The sequence below is a fragment of the Erinaceus europaeus genome, chromosome 10 (genome assembly GCF_950295315.1).
Source record: "Erinaceus europaeus chromosome 10, mEriEur2.1, whole genome shotgun sequence".
NCBI lineage: Eukaryota > Metazoa > Chordata > Mammalia > Eulipotyphla > Erinaceidae > Erinaceus > Erinaceus europaeus.
The window spans coordinates 108,077,232-108,094,183 of NC_080171.1; the positions used below are offsets into that span (position 1 = coordinate 108,077,232).

Sequence of the window (16,952 nt, forward strand, 5' to 3'; positions counted from 1 at the left end):
ATAACCTATTCTGAATATAAAAAGTGTGAACCCCCTTCCAAGAAAACTATTCATAATACAACATTTTAATATAACTTTATGGGATTTGCTGGTCTCTGAAGTCCATCCATGAAATGCAGCCTCTAAGGTACTAAAGTCGGAAAGCCCAATATAGTACAAAGAAAAGACAATCATAATTTACATGTACAGATAGTTTTCTCTCTACCCAGCACCCCTGGCTTGGCCTGGAATCACATGTAATTTTGCACCTAGCCCTTCAGTCTCTGCAGGAAGAAAGACTTGTTGATATTTAAAGTGCTGGGGGTTAACTGCTTAGAAAAAAAAACAGTAAAGCTGAACCAGAAAATTTTTCTACTGCTGCTGCTAAGATTACAATGAACCCTGAGTCAACATATGAAATTTATTAATTAGAAAGCTAAAGAACAATATTTTAAGCTGCTCTGGACTGATGGAACCATCCAAATGAATTTTCTTGGCAGGTGGTGCAAAATAACAAAGGCTCCCAAAGGACCCCCAAATTGTAGCCAAGTGGGTAATAATGACCAGTTTCCAAAAGTCTGTAGGGGAGAAGCCAACCTCAGCAGTGCAGATGGCCTACAATCAAGAAAACAAAGAGTGGCACTTGCAAGAGTGAGGTCCTGAGTTCAATTCCTAGTACCACATATGCCAGTGATGTTCTGGCCTCCCTACTTGCTACTTCTCGTAAAATAAATCTTACAAAACTGTAGACTGATTTTGGTAAGATGGCCATTTTAATAATATTTATTCTTCCAATCCAGGAACAAAGAATGTTCTTCTATTTCTTTGTGTCATTCTGTTTCTTTTAAAAATTTTCTCTAGTCTTCACTGTTAAAATCTTTCACCTCCTTCATGAGTCTTATCTCAATGTATTTTATCTTTTGGGGTGTTTTTTTCATTTATTTATTATTGGGTAGAGACAGAGAGAAATTGAGAGGGAGAGGGGAGGTAGAAAGGGAGAGAGACAGAGAGACGCCTGCAGCCCTGCTTCACCACTCATGAAGTTTTCCCCTGGAAGGTGGGGACCAGGGGCTTGAACCTGGGTTCTGTGTACTGTAGTGTGAGAACTTAATGAGATGTGTCACCACCTGGCTCCCTATTTTGGGGTTTTTGTGAGTGGGATTGAGTCTTTGAATTCTCTTTTCTCTGACTCTTCATTTGTACACAGAAATGCCATAGATTTCTATGTTTTGGTTTTGTATCCTGCTACTTTACTGGATTTATTATTTCCAGCACTTTTGTGGCAAATCTTTGGGGTCCTCTAGGTATATTATTATGTGATCAGCAATTAGTGATAGTTTTATTTCTGATACGTATGACTTTGAAATCTTTTTATTGTCTGATTGCAATGGTGAGGATGTATAGGGTCCATCAAAGTTCCTGCTGAGAAACTTTTGAGGGTCCACTGACAATTAATATTTGGAACTAGGAATTCATCTTACAATGATCAAGTGCCAAAGACAATTTTCAGGTGTCACACTGTACCTTCATATATGTGCAATCTGCTCTTATATCATATATGTCTCATACATAAATACAAAGCGATTTTTGCATATTTTGACATTCCCTGACTTCTCCAGAAACACAGCTACCATGTTATAGGAGATTTACTTGCAATTTCCTGCACTGAAGGAAGTTTTGGTGCTATGGTGTCTCTTATTCTTTCTCTGACTTTCTGTCTTTATCTAAAGAAGAAGAGGAAGAAGGAGAAGTTGGAAGAAGAGGAAGTGAAGGAGAATTTGGAGAAGGAGGAGGTGGGGGTGGGAATCTGTATCACACACTGAATTCAGGACACATTGTCAAAGTCTTTTTCTCCTTAAGATGCTATCTACCCATCTTCTGCACCCCATAAAGATCTCTGGAGCATACTCCCAGAGAGATAAAGAACAGGGAACCTTCCAGTGGAGGAGAGGGTATAGGGAACTCTGGTGGTGGGAACTGTATGGAATTGTACCACTCTTACCCCACAATCTTGTTGATCATTATTAAATCTCTAATAAAATTTTTTTAAAAATGCCACCTACATCTTCCTGCAGCTGTATAGACACAAACAAGCCCCCTTTGCACTGCATAGTCCTCACAGCCTCCTTTGGCCCTTCTCATAACATGCTACTTACTTAGCTGCTCTTGAGATGCCAGCTCCAACCAAGACCTCTTCATGTCCATTTGCCATAATTTTACTCAGCTGCCCATCTCATATGTATAGCCCCTGGTCTGCCCTTTGAACAATATGGCCTGTAAGATAAGGCTTATGTCTGTTTGAGCACCACTGTGGGTTCACCACAGCACAAGTAGGGCCTGGTACAGAGGCCTTACATACAAGGAATGAAAGAATGAAGGAATGAAGGAATGAAGAACAGGGGGAGGGGAGATCACCGTTTGAGGCCCCTGGCTTCCAGTCCAAGAATGAAAATTTATAGCAGTGACTTCCTTCAAGGGTTCTGAAAGGTACACATTCACCTTGGTACAATGACTCTCTTGTTTAGAGACCCTTCCACACTTCATTTCCTACTCAAAGTTTTATAAGAACTCTCTATATGAGAGAGAGGCATTTATTGAGTAAAACGTTTTCATAGCTCATATGAGTACTCTTTCTTTCAAAATAAACAGTTTTACTCTTGTAATCTTATTTTCAGGACGATTTATACTTAGTTGGCATCTTGCTATTCCACAGACTAGAGGTATTGATAATACCTAAGAATTATCAACGTTTTCAACTTCTCACTTTTCAGTAAACATAGAAAAAAAAACTCATTAAAAACTACACTGTCAAATCTTCACAAGCACAGACAAATACAAACAGGTGATACTATAAATACCAATGAATATTCGATATTTGAAAACTGGTGCAGATGAACCACAATTAGAAGCTATCTCACTAAACAGGACTTACAAATCTTGCAAACAAAACTGCTAAAGTTCATATTGGTAACTATACTGAAGAACTACCTCGTCAATCCGTGCCTTTTCTTTCTTTTTTTTTCTTAATCTATAAAACAGAATTGTTGAGAGGATTAGATGAAATAGAACATTATCTCACAGGCTACAACACTTAATAAGCACACAGAGCAGATCACTGAACAGTATTACTAGCATTGTTTATCGAGATGTCACTATGTAAATCACGACATTAATTGTGGAAACTAGAGCTTCACTTTTACAGAAGAACAGCAATGCATTTGGCAGAGTGGCTTCACTTATTAAATGAAGGACTGTAAATCTCATAGCATCTAAAACATGAAGATAGCTGTACATCTCTTGTGGCATCACAAGTTTGTTGTGGAAATTACATAAAATTTATTTGCAATTTATAAAACAGTCAAAATCTAAATTATTACTAGAATTGTTATTTTTGTGAGCTCAGTATTCCTTGGCAACTTATATGTTTAAGAATCCGATCATATACAGATCAGATTATTTTTCTTAAATCATGTAACAAACTAAAGAATTAAAGGCACCCAATTTAACTACAAGACCCTATTTGACCTAAGTATAACCTGTCTTGGTCATGGGTACAGTGAAATGTTATTTTGAAATAACCAGAATGTACTTTCTTGAATAAGTCAGTGAAGATCATGCTGGTTGTAAGTTATAGTTCATCTTCTAATAAAGTAAATTTATATGACACAACACAGAAACAAATGATAAAAAAATAGAATAAAACATCAGTTTTAACAGTTAAACAATATAATAGCAGAATTACTTAGTTTACTTCCCTTTTCAGCAACAAATATTAATTCTGCAAAAGTATTTTTCACACATATCAAGAGGGAAAAACTGTAACCATAATACCATATTACAAACACCATATCCCCTTGCACTTCTAGTCTCTCATCAATTCCAGCTCAGCTAACCTCAGTGAAACTAGTACAGCAAAAATAAACCGTGCTGCCACTGTGGCTCAGACCACACAACTTAAAATGGAACTGTTCCAAGGCTTGACGCTCCATTTGAAAGTCACTAACAAAATCTTTAGAAATTTTAAGAAAGAAAAAAAAAAAATCAAGGAGTTGAAGGCCTGACAAGACTTAAAGCCTGTGCCTACACACATTTATGAAAAGTAATCAAAGGTTCAGTTCAGTTTTTTTCCTTCCCTCTGTATTCTCTTCAGAGCAAGTCACTAAGAAAATTTCTATTTCATTCTTTTTTTCTTTTGCTAATTGAGAAAAAGAACGAGGAAATGGAGGCAGACTCTACGTAAGCTAGATGCAGAGAAAAACCATTATGCGACCACACAACAAAACTATAACGGTTCTTTAGCTACTATGCACTGAAATATGTTGGTTTGGCATCTGGTAATTTAAATGTGTTGCTTTATCCACAAGAAACGCACAGTTTAATACTAGCCAATACGCAGAATTGCTACAGCTACTTCAGACAATTGTAGATCCATTTTTAAGTGAATAGCAGGTTTAAAAGGTTCACCTAGGGAGTCGGGCTGTAGCACAGCGGGTTAAGTGCAGGTGGCGCAAAGCACAAGGACCAGCATAAGGATCCCGGTTCGAACCCCGGCTCCCCACCTGCAGGGGAGTCACTTCACAGGTGGTGAAGCAGGTCTGCAGGTGTCTATCTTTCTCTCCTCCTCTCTGTCTTCCCCTCCTCTCTCCATTTCTCTCTGTCCTATCCAACAACGACAACAACAATAACTACAACAATAAAACAACAAAAGGGAATAGATAAAATAAATATTAAAAATAAATAAATAAATAAAACAAAAGGTTCACCTATATTCCACATATGAGCAAAACCCTCCAGTCATCTTTCACTTCATTACTTACTTCAGAGGACACAGTGTCATCATGTCATCTCTTTTTTAATTGCAGAGTATTATTCCACTAAGTATATTTTCCATAACTGCTTCATCCAGCCTGACAATGGGCATTTAGGTCGTGTGTACTCCTTGGTAAACTGTGAATAAAGCAGCTATGAATATGGCACCTTTGAAATGAGTTCAAGGGGCTATTAACCCATGGATTAACTCGAGGACGTGTTCAGCTTAATTAAACATAGGTGCCCCATGTTCTGAAAGCATGCCTATGGAAAGAAACCGGCTGAACCTCCATTAGGTCTTATGAAACACACTCTATGTAACACAACATGAACCTGGAATGAGGCATTAAGAACCCTGTGGTATATTTTTGTATGTATCTGAGGGTGGAAATTTTAGCATAGTATCTTAAAGCACATTCTGTAGCCCATCAGAAGTTCAGGAAAAGGGAGGCTGAGTGCTCAGTCATAAGTATATGTTAACTAGTAATATTAAAAGGAAAGTCAACAACCCTGCTTTTGATATGGTTACTGAACTCCAAACGGCAATTTCTAAAACCAATGCCAACCTGCTTACCCCTACTCCATTTAAAATTAAATTTAATCCTTCAATTTATAGATGAAAGACAATTCCAAAAGAAAAGCTAAATTCAGCATCCTTAACTTGTCCCAGTGTACTCAGCCTCTCAAGTTCCAATCCAGTCTGCCAGAGGGCCCCACATCAAACACACAATGGCTCCCCATAAACAGACCATAGAACAAAAGGCTGCCCAAAATAGCTTCAAAATACCAAAGGGGATTAACCAGCAATTTTTTTTTCTTAAATTAAGCCATTGTGATCTAAAGCTTGGCAAGTTGTATCAGAACAGAGATTTAGATTAGCTTTATCATGAAGAAAATTACTAAAGTCTTTCCTAAATGCTTTCATGAATGGCAATAAAATTCTCCAAAAATCTGTGTTACCATGGGGTGTTTTACAGGTATGACTTAAAAAGGAAGGTTTTTTTTTCCCCTAAAATGTCTAATCACTTTACCCTTTCCTTAAGTTGGTTTTAACAATGTCATTATAAATTATTACTGTAGGCAATTCATTTTTAAATAGCATATGAAAAAGTACAGTATAATATGGTTTTATTAGGTCTTGTATCTTATGACACATAATTTGACAAACTACATATCTCCTTTATACCTTCTAATGATCTATACTAGTATAGAATATCCACTAAAATGTCATGCTTTATTAAAAAATTCAATGACTAGAAATAGCCTATCTGTAATTTTTACTTGAAGGCTATAGACAGTTTGCCCACTATTTGATATATAGTTTAGAACAGCCCATCTGAAATGTTATATATGTGAAGAATAACATATCTATATTATGAAGCAAAAAGACAATAGCCTGGGAGTTGGGCTGTAGCGCAGCGGGCTAAGCGCAGGTGGCGCAAAGCACAAGGACCGGCATAAGGATCCCGGTTCAAACCTCGGCTCCCCACCTGCAAGGGAGTCGCTTCACAGGCGGTGAAGCAGGTCTGCAGGTGTCTATCTTTCTCTCCTCCTCTCTGTCTTCCCCTCCTCTCTCCATCCATTTCTCTCTGTCCTATCCAACAACAACAACAATAATAACTACAACAATAAAACAAGGGCAACAAAAGGGAATAAATAAAATAAATATTAAAAAAAAGACAATAGCCTAAGAAAATCAATAGAAATGAGAGAAGAATAAGGTACTGATTTATAATATTAACTGCTCTGTTATTAACACATCATATTTTTCAACTGTTTCAAAAGTCATTCTCTCAGGGAGAAAATATAACTTCAGATAATTCCTTGCCATTTATATATATTTATACTTTAAAGTAACTCCTCTCAAGAGAATTTGAGTTTTAATAAACTCCATAATTATCATGAATATAATAAAATTAGTGACTTCATATTTCTACCACTTGCTTCTATCATTCATAAACATTATAGACGAACACAGTAATAAGTTATGAAACAGGAAATAGATTACTAAAGAACAAAGCAATGGGAGGGTCGAGTGATAGTGCAGCGGGTTAAGTGCACATGGCGCAAAGTACAAGGACCAGCATAAGGATTCCAGTTTGAGTCCCCCACTCCCCACCTGAAGGGGGCTTATTTCACAAGTGATGAAGCAGTTCTGAAGGTATCTACCTTTCTCTCCCCCTGTCTACCCCTCCTCTCTCGATTTCTCTTTGTCCTATCCAACAACAATGACATCAATAACAACAATAATAACCACAACAACAATAAAACAACATGGCAACAAAGGGAAAAAAATCACCTCCATGAGCAGTGGATTTGTGGTGCAGACAATGAGCCTCAGCAATAACCCTGGAGGCAAAGAAAAAAAAAAAAGCAAGGATGCTTTTAAATAAGGAAGAAAAAAGCCTTGCAAGTTTATTCTTATTCTGATAAACATGAAAAGAAACAATTTAAGGGCAGAAATTCAACACCTAAGGAAAACAAATAGTGATATCCTAAGTGGAGCTACAGAGACTTAATCTCAAAATAAGGTCAAGAAAATAAATGCTAAAACAAAATAACTCAACAAATTTCATCAGGGCACTGCTGCAATTTCTGGTAAAGTAAAATGCATGACTGTCTGAAGATTGGTGATTGTGTGTGAACAGGAGGGGACGGAGATAAAGACTCAAGCAGAAACAGTGCACTGTATTGCAGGTAGGTGCCATATTTGCAAGTGCTTCAAATCCATTCAGTGGATTTAAAGGGCCTGCTGGAAAATGCTCAGGAACCAAGTAGCTTAACTAAAGGAGGTTCAGAGTATGAGAGTTTAGAGGTATAGAAGTCACAGGCTGGGAGTCGGGCTATAGCACAGCGGGTTAAGCGCAGGTGGCGCAAAGCACAAGGACCAGCATAAGGATCCCGGTTCGAACCCCGGCTCCCCACCTGCAGGGGAGTCGCTTCACAGGCGGTGAAGCAGGTCTGCAGGTGTCTTTCTCTCCTCCTCTCTGTCTTCCCCATCTCTCTCCATTTCTCTCTGTCCTATCCAACGACGACAACAACAATAATAACTACAACAATAAAACAACAAGGGCAACAAAAGGGAATAAATAAATAAAATAAATATTTAAAAAAAAAAGTCACAGGCTCTTGAGCAAAGCCCAGAGAACCATCCCAGGGAACCAGGGGTACATTGCACCCTTATGATAACAGAAGCCAACCAAACCCTTAAGGTGTCCCAGCTTCCAGAGACACTGGTGAATGAGATTATGCTGTCCTGAAGTCAGGAAAGTAACTTTGAACTCAAAGCAGTGTTCCCACTTTCAGGAAACAGCCTGGGAAAAGGAGGAGTCTGGGATCCTCCACCTCCCTTCCCCTACACTAAGGGCTCTGTTTAAGGAACATCAGGCACCATAATACCACGTTACTTCTTCAGAACCCTTCACTCTACCTCACACAACTCACATACGAAACTGAACCCAGTGCCACCTACTGACCAATAATAGAAACTAGAACAAATAGGTGAAAATAGGAAAATGCCAATACTAGGAAATAAAGATGATGGCCAACAACATAATGATATAGATACAGAATTGCTGTCAGAGAAAGAATTTAGGAGATATATTGTCAGGAAATTTGAAAGAAATACAAAGCTCTCAATTCAATATGGAGAATCAATTAAGAAAGAAACCCATGATCTCAAATACTCACTGGATAGGAAAATGAAAAACATGAAAGCAGAGCTACAGGGTGTGAAGGACACTTTGATTACATTCCGGTCTCGAATAGCAAATCAAGGGAGTAGGCTCATTCATCTAGAAGAGAGGACATGAGGAATAGAAGACAAAATGACCATACTCTTTGCCTTCAAAGTAATAGAAAAAAAAGGAGGGGTTAGAGAAAAAAATGAAGCAACTCTTCAAAATATTGAACACTTCTTTAGAAAAGCAAATATCAGATATATAAGGATCTTAGGAAGAGAAGAAATAAAGGAACAGAAACTATATTAAAAAAATAACAGCGTAAGTTTTTTTTTTTTTTTTTTTTTCCAATTCTGGGATATGGTAGGCTGTAGATCATCAGGAAGCAGAGCAGACTCCCAAATTCCTAAACTCAAATATACTTATATAAGATACATCATTGTGAAATTATGAAAATTCAAGGACAAAGAAAAAAATTACAAGTTGCTACATGAAAAGAAGAAATTAACTTATAAAAGCAGCACAGTCAGATTCCCATCTAACTTTTTTGTAGGAACCAGGGAGTTCAGGTAAAGTGGGATAATATATTCAAAGGTGTTAAAAGACAACACATACTTTACCCTGTAAAGCTAACAATCAAATATGAAGCATCAATAACAACAGTACTAGATATAAACAAACTAAAGGAGTTTGCCATTACCATACCTGCCTTGCAAGAATTTCTGAAAGAAGTGTCACGGAGGGGCCAGGCAGTGGCGCACCTGCTTGAGTGCACACGTTACAGTGCACAAGGACCCGGGTTCAAGCCCCTGGTCCCCACTTGCAAGGGGAAAGCTTCACGAGTGGTGGAGTAGGGCTGCAAGTGTCTCTCTGTCTCTCCCTCTTTCCATCTTCCCTTTGCCCCTCTCAATTTCTGGCTGTCTTTTCCAATAAGTAAATAAAGATTAAAAAAATTTTAAAAAAAGAAGTGTCACAGAAAGAGGAATACTAACCTTCAACAAGGTGATACATAGTAAAACAGACCCAGAAATATGAGACACAGAAACATGAGACAACTTTAAAGTATGATGGGGGAAGAAGTGGATAGGTGCTATTCAAGCAATAAATGGTAAGATGACAAGAGTTTAATAAAGACTCTCTTCAAAAAAAAAAAAAGACTATGCTGTACTTATATACGAAACATTTATGTAAAAAATATATATAATAGTTTTATGTAGAACACATTTATATGCAGAGAGTCCTTTATGTCATTTTAAATGATAAAATGCCTCCCCCACATCTTTTTTCTTTTTTTTTCTCACCATCTTTCTTATTATATATAATACCTTGAATTTCTTTAACTTGGTATTTATTCCTGAAATTATTTTGTCCTGGTTTTGTATTCCTTTATAGACTTCTTCCAGTACTAATTCTTTTTACCCTTCCTTTTGACTTAACTCCCACCTCCAGATATATGCCTGCCCCTTCCTTTAGCATACATTTCTTTATTTGCTATATTTCTTCTTAAACAAGTTAAACATTCATCCTGAAATATTGTGTATATATTTCATCCACTTTGTAGCAATTTTTTTCTAGATTATTTTCTTGTCACATTAGAGTGTGCTGCTATTTTTCTTATAAGAGATAGTATCTTGAGAGTACTATCATTTATACATGTTAACAAATGATCTGCATTTCTCTTAAAGCTAGCTAAGGGATGGCTTTGTTCACACATATAATATAAATAATTCAAACACATTAATTTTTTAAAAAGTAGTTAAACTGTAACTAACACTTTGTAAAATCTATAATGATCATCCTTGTGGACAGAGGGGAGACCTTTGGGTGAGGGAAGGCACAGAACTGTGATGATGGGTGCAGCGTAGAACAATATCCCCTATAATCTTATGATTTTGTAAACAACTATTAAATCACTAATCAAAATACATTTTAAAAATAAATAAACTGAATAAGGAAAGAACATCATGAATGCACAATCCAACACTCCAACATTAACCAGGGCATTTGAGTATAATCAGATGTTCTTCAAATCACATGCTACAATGAGCCTTCTTGAAACCATAATCAAGTTTGATATTAATGCCCCCACCAGTACCATTATTTCACATCTGAGCTTTCAAGAGCTCGTTACTAAATATAGTTGGCATTTCAGTAGTCTGAAAGATCAGTATAGCATTAAATTTTTGTCTTAGTACATTTGCCACAACTATGTGTTAACAACATAAATTTTGTGAGATTTCCCAAAGTAAAAGTTTTTTAATTCTATTTCATATCGTATCAGTATGATCATTAATTTTCTTAATGCCTGCTTGTGTGTAAAAGATTATTGCCTCTAGGGATAAGGAGACTGAAGAACAACTGTACATTGTCCTAACACAAAATTGACCCCAAGTTCAATACCTTGCATCAGCAGTTTTTCTCATGTTTTTGGTAAAAGCAGTTGTACTAAATGTTAAAAGTCATACTATGTTTATTTATTTATTTATTTTGCAGAACACTTTGAATTTAATCTTTTCCTCAAATAATATGGAACGCTTCATGAATTTGCGTGTCATCCTTCCGCAGGGACCATGCTAATCTTCTCTGTATCGTTCCAATTTTAGTATATGTGCTGCCGAAGCGAGCACAAAACTATGTTTATTTTACTTATTTGTAGAAGTGTAATCTGATCTATTCTAATTTTTTTCCAAATCTGTACTTTTTTTTTTCTTATTTGGTTCATGTAGGTTTGTGCACAGTATTTCAATTGAATAAATATTGCGCAGCACTGATCTGATAATTCCTCTTAGGAAGAAAGTAAAGGTAATTCCATAGTTTTGTCTATGTTAAATTTCCAGCTAAAGTACACTACTTATATACTTTTTAACAACTGCTTACTTATCCTACCTTTACTTCACTTATAATGAATAATTATCTATGTAGCTAAGTATTTAAACATTAACAGAAATCAAAAAGAATACATGGATTTTTAAGTGCTGCAGAATGACACTACAACATTATAGACATTTTTAATTACTAAAAACATCACTTCTTAACTTCTGCCCAGGCATAAACAATGAAATAAATGATTTTTATTTACTACAAAAATTGAATAAGGAAATAAATTGGTTAAATTAGTTTACAAAGACTGACTACAAGAAGTTAATTTCTAATGACTACAATATCCTCCTAGTCACTTTCAGCTCTTGTGTTGAAATAACCTTTTTATTTTATAGCCTCCCCTCAAAAAAGGTGAATGTAAAAAGCATATGCAGTAAGGTTTTATTTGATAAAAACGATCTATGAAACAAAAATTTAAAGGGGGGAGGTTGGAAAAAGAAAGTGGAAAGCAACCTAAAAGAAATGCTTACATTATAAAAATGAAAATCCTAAAAAGCCTGTGGAATGCTGTTTACTTATGTGCTACGCTTCACAATTCCTCTCACAAGTGAATTGCCTGAAATGTCTGTGGACCGTGACCACCCACACTATGGGAAGCACCGTGATTAAAGAGCGTGCTGTGCTCCGGTATCTGCCAGCACCGTCTGCGCCATGTTGTAATTATTAAATTTGCAGTCTTTTCATAATCTTTTGCATGTGTTGTGGCAAGTCCCCTACATTGTCTAACGAGAAAACCACCAAATATGAATGACAAGTTATTTTTAATGTGCACAAATGAATAAAGAATGGGACACTTTTAATATTACACTTTAATTTTCACAAAATGGCTTATGATACATTAATGCTGCAACAAAATGATATGCCACCAATCCCCTTAAATAAGATGTGTAACCTAAATGAAATCCTTTCATAAATAGCTAAGATGTCGATTTAAGATAGACTAAGAAACAAATGACTCTTTTATTTGTCTAGTGGTTGAACACACAGGAGAACACCAAGGAGTACAATAATTGTAAAATTCTATACATTAACTCCCAACTTTTGTTTTCTTATCAAGACTTGCCTTCTATTCGGTCCAGTTTTGTTCATAATACTAAGGTAGCTTTGACACAGCTTTTGCAAGAAACATAATTCCAAGTGGTACATACATTAAATAGGACATTAACAACAAATATTGGTGAGAATGTAGGAAAAAGAGACTTCTATACTGCTAGTTGGAATGCAAATTGGTCCAACCCCTGTAGGAGACAGTGCAGAGACCTCTTGGGACATTAGAAATGAACCTACTGGGAGTCGGGCGGTAGCGCAGTGGGTTAAGTGCACATGGCACGAAGCGCAAGGACCAGCCTTAAGGATCCCAGTTTGAACCCCCGGCTCCCCAACTGCAGGGGAGTCGCTTCACAAGCGGTGAAACAGGTCTGTAGGTGCCTATCTTTCTCTCCCACCTCTGTCTTCTCCTCCCCCCCGATTTCTCTCTGTCCTATTCAACAATGATGACAACAACAACAGCAATAATAACTAAAACAATAAAAAAAACACAAGGGCAACAAAAGAAAAAAAAAGAAATATTAAAAAAAAAAAGAAATGAACCTATTTAGTAACTGGATAATTCTCCTCCTTGTGATATATCAAAGGAAACATTCATCTGAAGAGATCTTTGTATATCCATGTTCACAGAAGTGCAATTTGTAATAGTCCAAATATGAAAGTAACCCAGCTGCCCAAGGATAAAGGAGTAGCTAAGAAAGTTGTGGTATATACACACTGGAATATTACTCAGCTGTTAAAAATGTCAAAGTCATCTCCTTTGGATCATTTTGAATGTAGCTTAAAGTAATCAAGCGAAGGGAGATAAGCTAAAAAGAGAAGGTTGAACATCAGATGATCTCACTCACAGGTAAAACTTAAGAAACGGGCAGAAAAGGGAAATCACAAAGTAAAACTTCAGCTAGATTTGGTGTGGGACTCTGGGGAAGGGGGAAGACGAGATGTGGTGGGAGGCTGGGGGCTTTGGGATCCTAACACATTACACAGAAAGGACTTAAGTTGGGAGTGAGAATGTTTTGCTGGTACCTCTAATAGTGAGATGAGGGTTGGTGTCAGCAACTACACTATTAATTATTACCTCCCACATTAAAATGTAAAATAAAAAATAAGAAAAATAAATCACAAAAATAAAATGTATAATTAAAAACTATATATTGAGTCATAAGAAAAAAAAAAAAGAACTTTAAAGACATTCCACAGACGAAAATATTCTAGTCTCAAAAATTAGGAATATTGCATGATTTGGCTTACTGAAGATCCCTAGAATAGTTAAACTCACAAAGACAGACAATAGAATGGCAGTTTCCTGGGGCTGGATGGGCGGCCAGGAATGCAAAGCTGTTGCTCAGTGGCTGTGGAGTTTTGCAAGATGAAAAAATGAAAGAGATGTACAGTGGCGACAGCTGCACAACATTGTGAATATACTTATGCAACCGTACCGTACACGTCAACATAGTTACAACAGTACATTTCTGGGCGGCATATTTATCACAATTTTATTTATTTATTTATTTGCCTCTGGCCACTGGGGCTCCGTGTCAATACTACGAATACATTGATTCTGGTGGCGTTTTTCTCTTTCCTCCAACTCTCTCCCTCCCTTCCTTCCTCCCTCCCTCTCTCTTCCTTCCTTCCTTCCTCCCTTTTTTTTTTCTTTTCATATAATGGGACAGAGAGAAATTGAGAGGGGAGGGGGAGGTAGAGAGGAAGATAAGTATCTGCACGACTGTTTCACCCCTAGTGAAGTGACGCCCCCTGCAAGAGGGGAGCGAATGGGAAGGGGGGCTCGAACCCGAATCTTCAATGTATCCTTCCGCTCAGTACTATGTGTGCTTAACCAGGTGCACCACAGCCCAGCTCCCTATTTATCACAATTTTAAAATTAAATTTTAATTCAATACTCATTTATCACAAAAAAAACCTTCTAATAAACTATGAAAGCCTTCGATTTAAAAAAGATCATCTATGAAAAAATTGACTTCTCAAGTCAGGCATTTGGTAGAGGTTGAATGTTTTCTCCCTAAGATCAGGAAACATTTCACATGTCCATGCTGACAGCATGTGTTCAACACTGTACTGAAGGATGTGACCAATTCAATAAGTAAAGAAAAATTAAAGACATGTCAATATAGAAGCAAACATTGAATTATGACTACATATGCACAAAATTTTCAAACAAATTGATGAAAAGCTAGTAAGCTGAGCAAGATTCTGGGATCCCAAGCCAATAAATAGTAAAATAAAAAGTGCATTTTTGAGAAGAAAGAACAGAACTGGAGGCATCACACTCCCAGATCTCAAAGTGGATTATAGGGCTATTGTCATCAAACTGCTTGGTACTGGAACATGAATAGGCACACTGACCAGTGGAATGGACTTGAGAGCTTGGAAGTAAGCCCCCACACCTCTGGACATCTAATCTTTGGCAAAGGTGCCAGACTATTAAATAGGGAAAGTAAGAGTCTCTTCAACAAATGGTGTTGGAAAAAATGGGTTGAAACATGCAGAAGAATGAAACTGAAACACTGTATTTCCAAGTACAAAAGTAAATTCCAAGTGGATCAAGGACTTGGATGTTAGACCAGAAACTATCAGATACTTAGAGGAAAATATTGGCAGAACTCTTTTCCGCATCAATTTTAAAGACATCTTCAATGAAACGAATCCAATTACAAAGAAGACTAAGGCAAGTATAAACCTATGGGACTACATCAAATTAAAAAGCTTCTGCACAGCAACATAAACCACTACCCAAACCAAGAGACCCCTCACAGGATGGGAGAAGATCTTTACATGCCATACATCAGACAAGAGGCTAATAACCAAAATATATAAAGAGCTTGCCAAACTCAACCAGAAGAAAACAAGTGACCCCGCTCAAAAATGGGGAAAGCCATGGACAGAATATTCACTACAGAAGAGATCCAAGAGGCTGAGAAACACATGAAAAAATGCTCTCTGATTGCTCCAAGTCAGAGAAATGCAAATAAAGACAACAATGAGATACCACTTCATTCCTGTGAGAATGTCAGACATCAGAAAAGATAACAGCAACAAATGCTAGTGAGGTTGTGGGGACAAAGGAACCCTCCTTCACTGGTGGGAATGTCAATTGGTCCAACCTCTGTGGAGAACAGTCTGCAGAACTCTCAGAAGGCTAGAAATGGACCTATCCTATTATCTTGCAATTTCTCTCCTGGGGTTATAACTTAAAGAACCCAACACACCCATCCAAAAAGATCTGTGTACACATATGTTCTTAGCAGCACAATTTCTAATAGCCAAAACCTGGAAGCAACCCAGGTGTCCAACAACAGATGAGTGGCTAAGCAAGTTTTGGTATATATACACAATGGAATACTACTCAGCTGTTAAAAATTGTGACTTCACCTTTTTCAGCTGTCTTGGATGGAGTCTGAAGAAATCATGTTAAGTGAAATAAGTCAGAAACAGAAGGATGAATATGGGATGATCTCACTGAGTCTCAGGCAGAAGTTGAAAAACAAGATCAGAAGAGAAAACACAAGCAGAACATGAACTGGAGTTGGCGTATTGCACCAAAGTAAAAGACTCTGGGGTAGGTGGTGGTGGGGGGAAAAGTATAGGTCCAAAAAGGATGACAGAGGACCTAGTGGGGGGTGGTATTGTTATATGGAAAACTGGGAAATGTTATGCATGTTCAAACTATTATATTTACTGTTGAATGTAAAACATTAATTCCCCAATAAAGAAATAAAAAGTGAATTTCTAAACAGTAGTCACAAAAGATTGGAAAATGAAATAAGTAACAATCATTATAAATCATAAAACACACATTTAAAAAAATATCTGCAAGAAATGTACTCCTCTGGCAGGGAACAAATAATGTGCCTATTTCATGAGATAATGTATTTAAATTAAATAGCTGGAGTCGGGCAGTAGCACAGTGGGTTAAGCACATGTGGCACAAAGCGCAAGGATGGGCTAAGGATCCCGGTTCGAGTCCCCGGCTCCCCACATGCAGGGGGGTCGATTCACAGGTGGTAAAGCAGGTCTGCAGGTGTCTCTCTTTCTCTCCCCCCTCTGTTTTCCCCTCCTCTCTCCATTTCTCTTTGTCCTATCCAACAACAACGACATCAACAATAATAACTACAACAACAATAAAAAACAGGGGCAACAAAAGGGGAAATAATAATAATAATGTAAATAGCCATTAAAAATTTTAACTTATAAAAAAACATAATGTAAAACCTACCACTTTAGCCACTTTTTAAATATTTTATTTTATTTTTGTTGCCCTTGTTTTTTATTGTTGTTGTAGTTATTATTGTTGTTATTGATGTCCTTGTTATTGGATAGGACAGAGAGAAATGGAGACAGGAGGAGAAGACAGAGAGGGGGAGAGAAAGAGAGACACCTGCAGACCTGCTTCACCACCCGTGAAGTGACTCCCTTGCAGGTGGGCACTTTAGCCATTTTTAAGTTTGGAGTTCCGCAGTGTTAAAGTATACTCATACTACTTGTAATAAATCCCTAGAACTTTTTCTTTTTGTAAAACTGAAACTCCAGGCCTAGTAC

General features: G+C 37.1%; 1 protein-coding gene and 1 non-coding gene across 3 annotated transcripts in view; both read right to left on the reverse strand.

Annotated features, from left to right (window-relative positions):
• FANCC (FA complementation group C) overlaps positions 1–16,952 on the reverse strand; it is a 192,669-nt gene that overhangs the window by 110,275 nt on the left and 65,442 nt on the right. The window lies entirely within an intron of this gene.
• On the reverse strand, positions 10,989–11,095 carry LOC132541016 (U6 spliceosomal RNA). Its single transcript, XR_009552211.1, has one exon. It is a non-coding gene; the product is annotated as a U6 spliceosomal RNA (small nuclear RNA).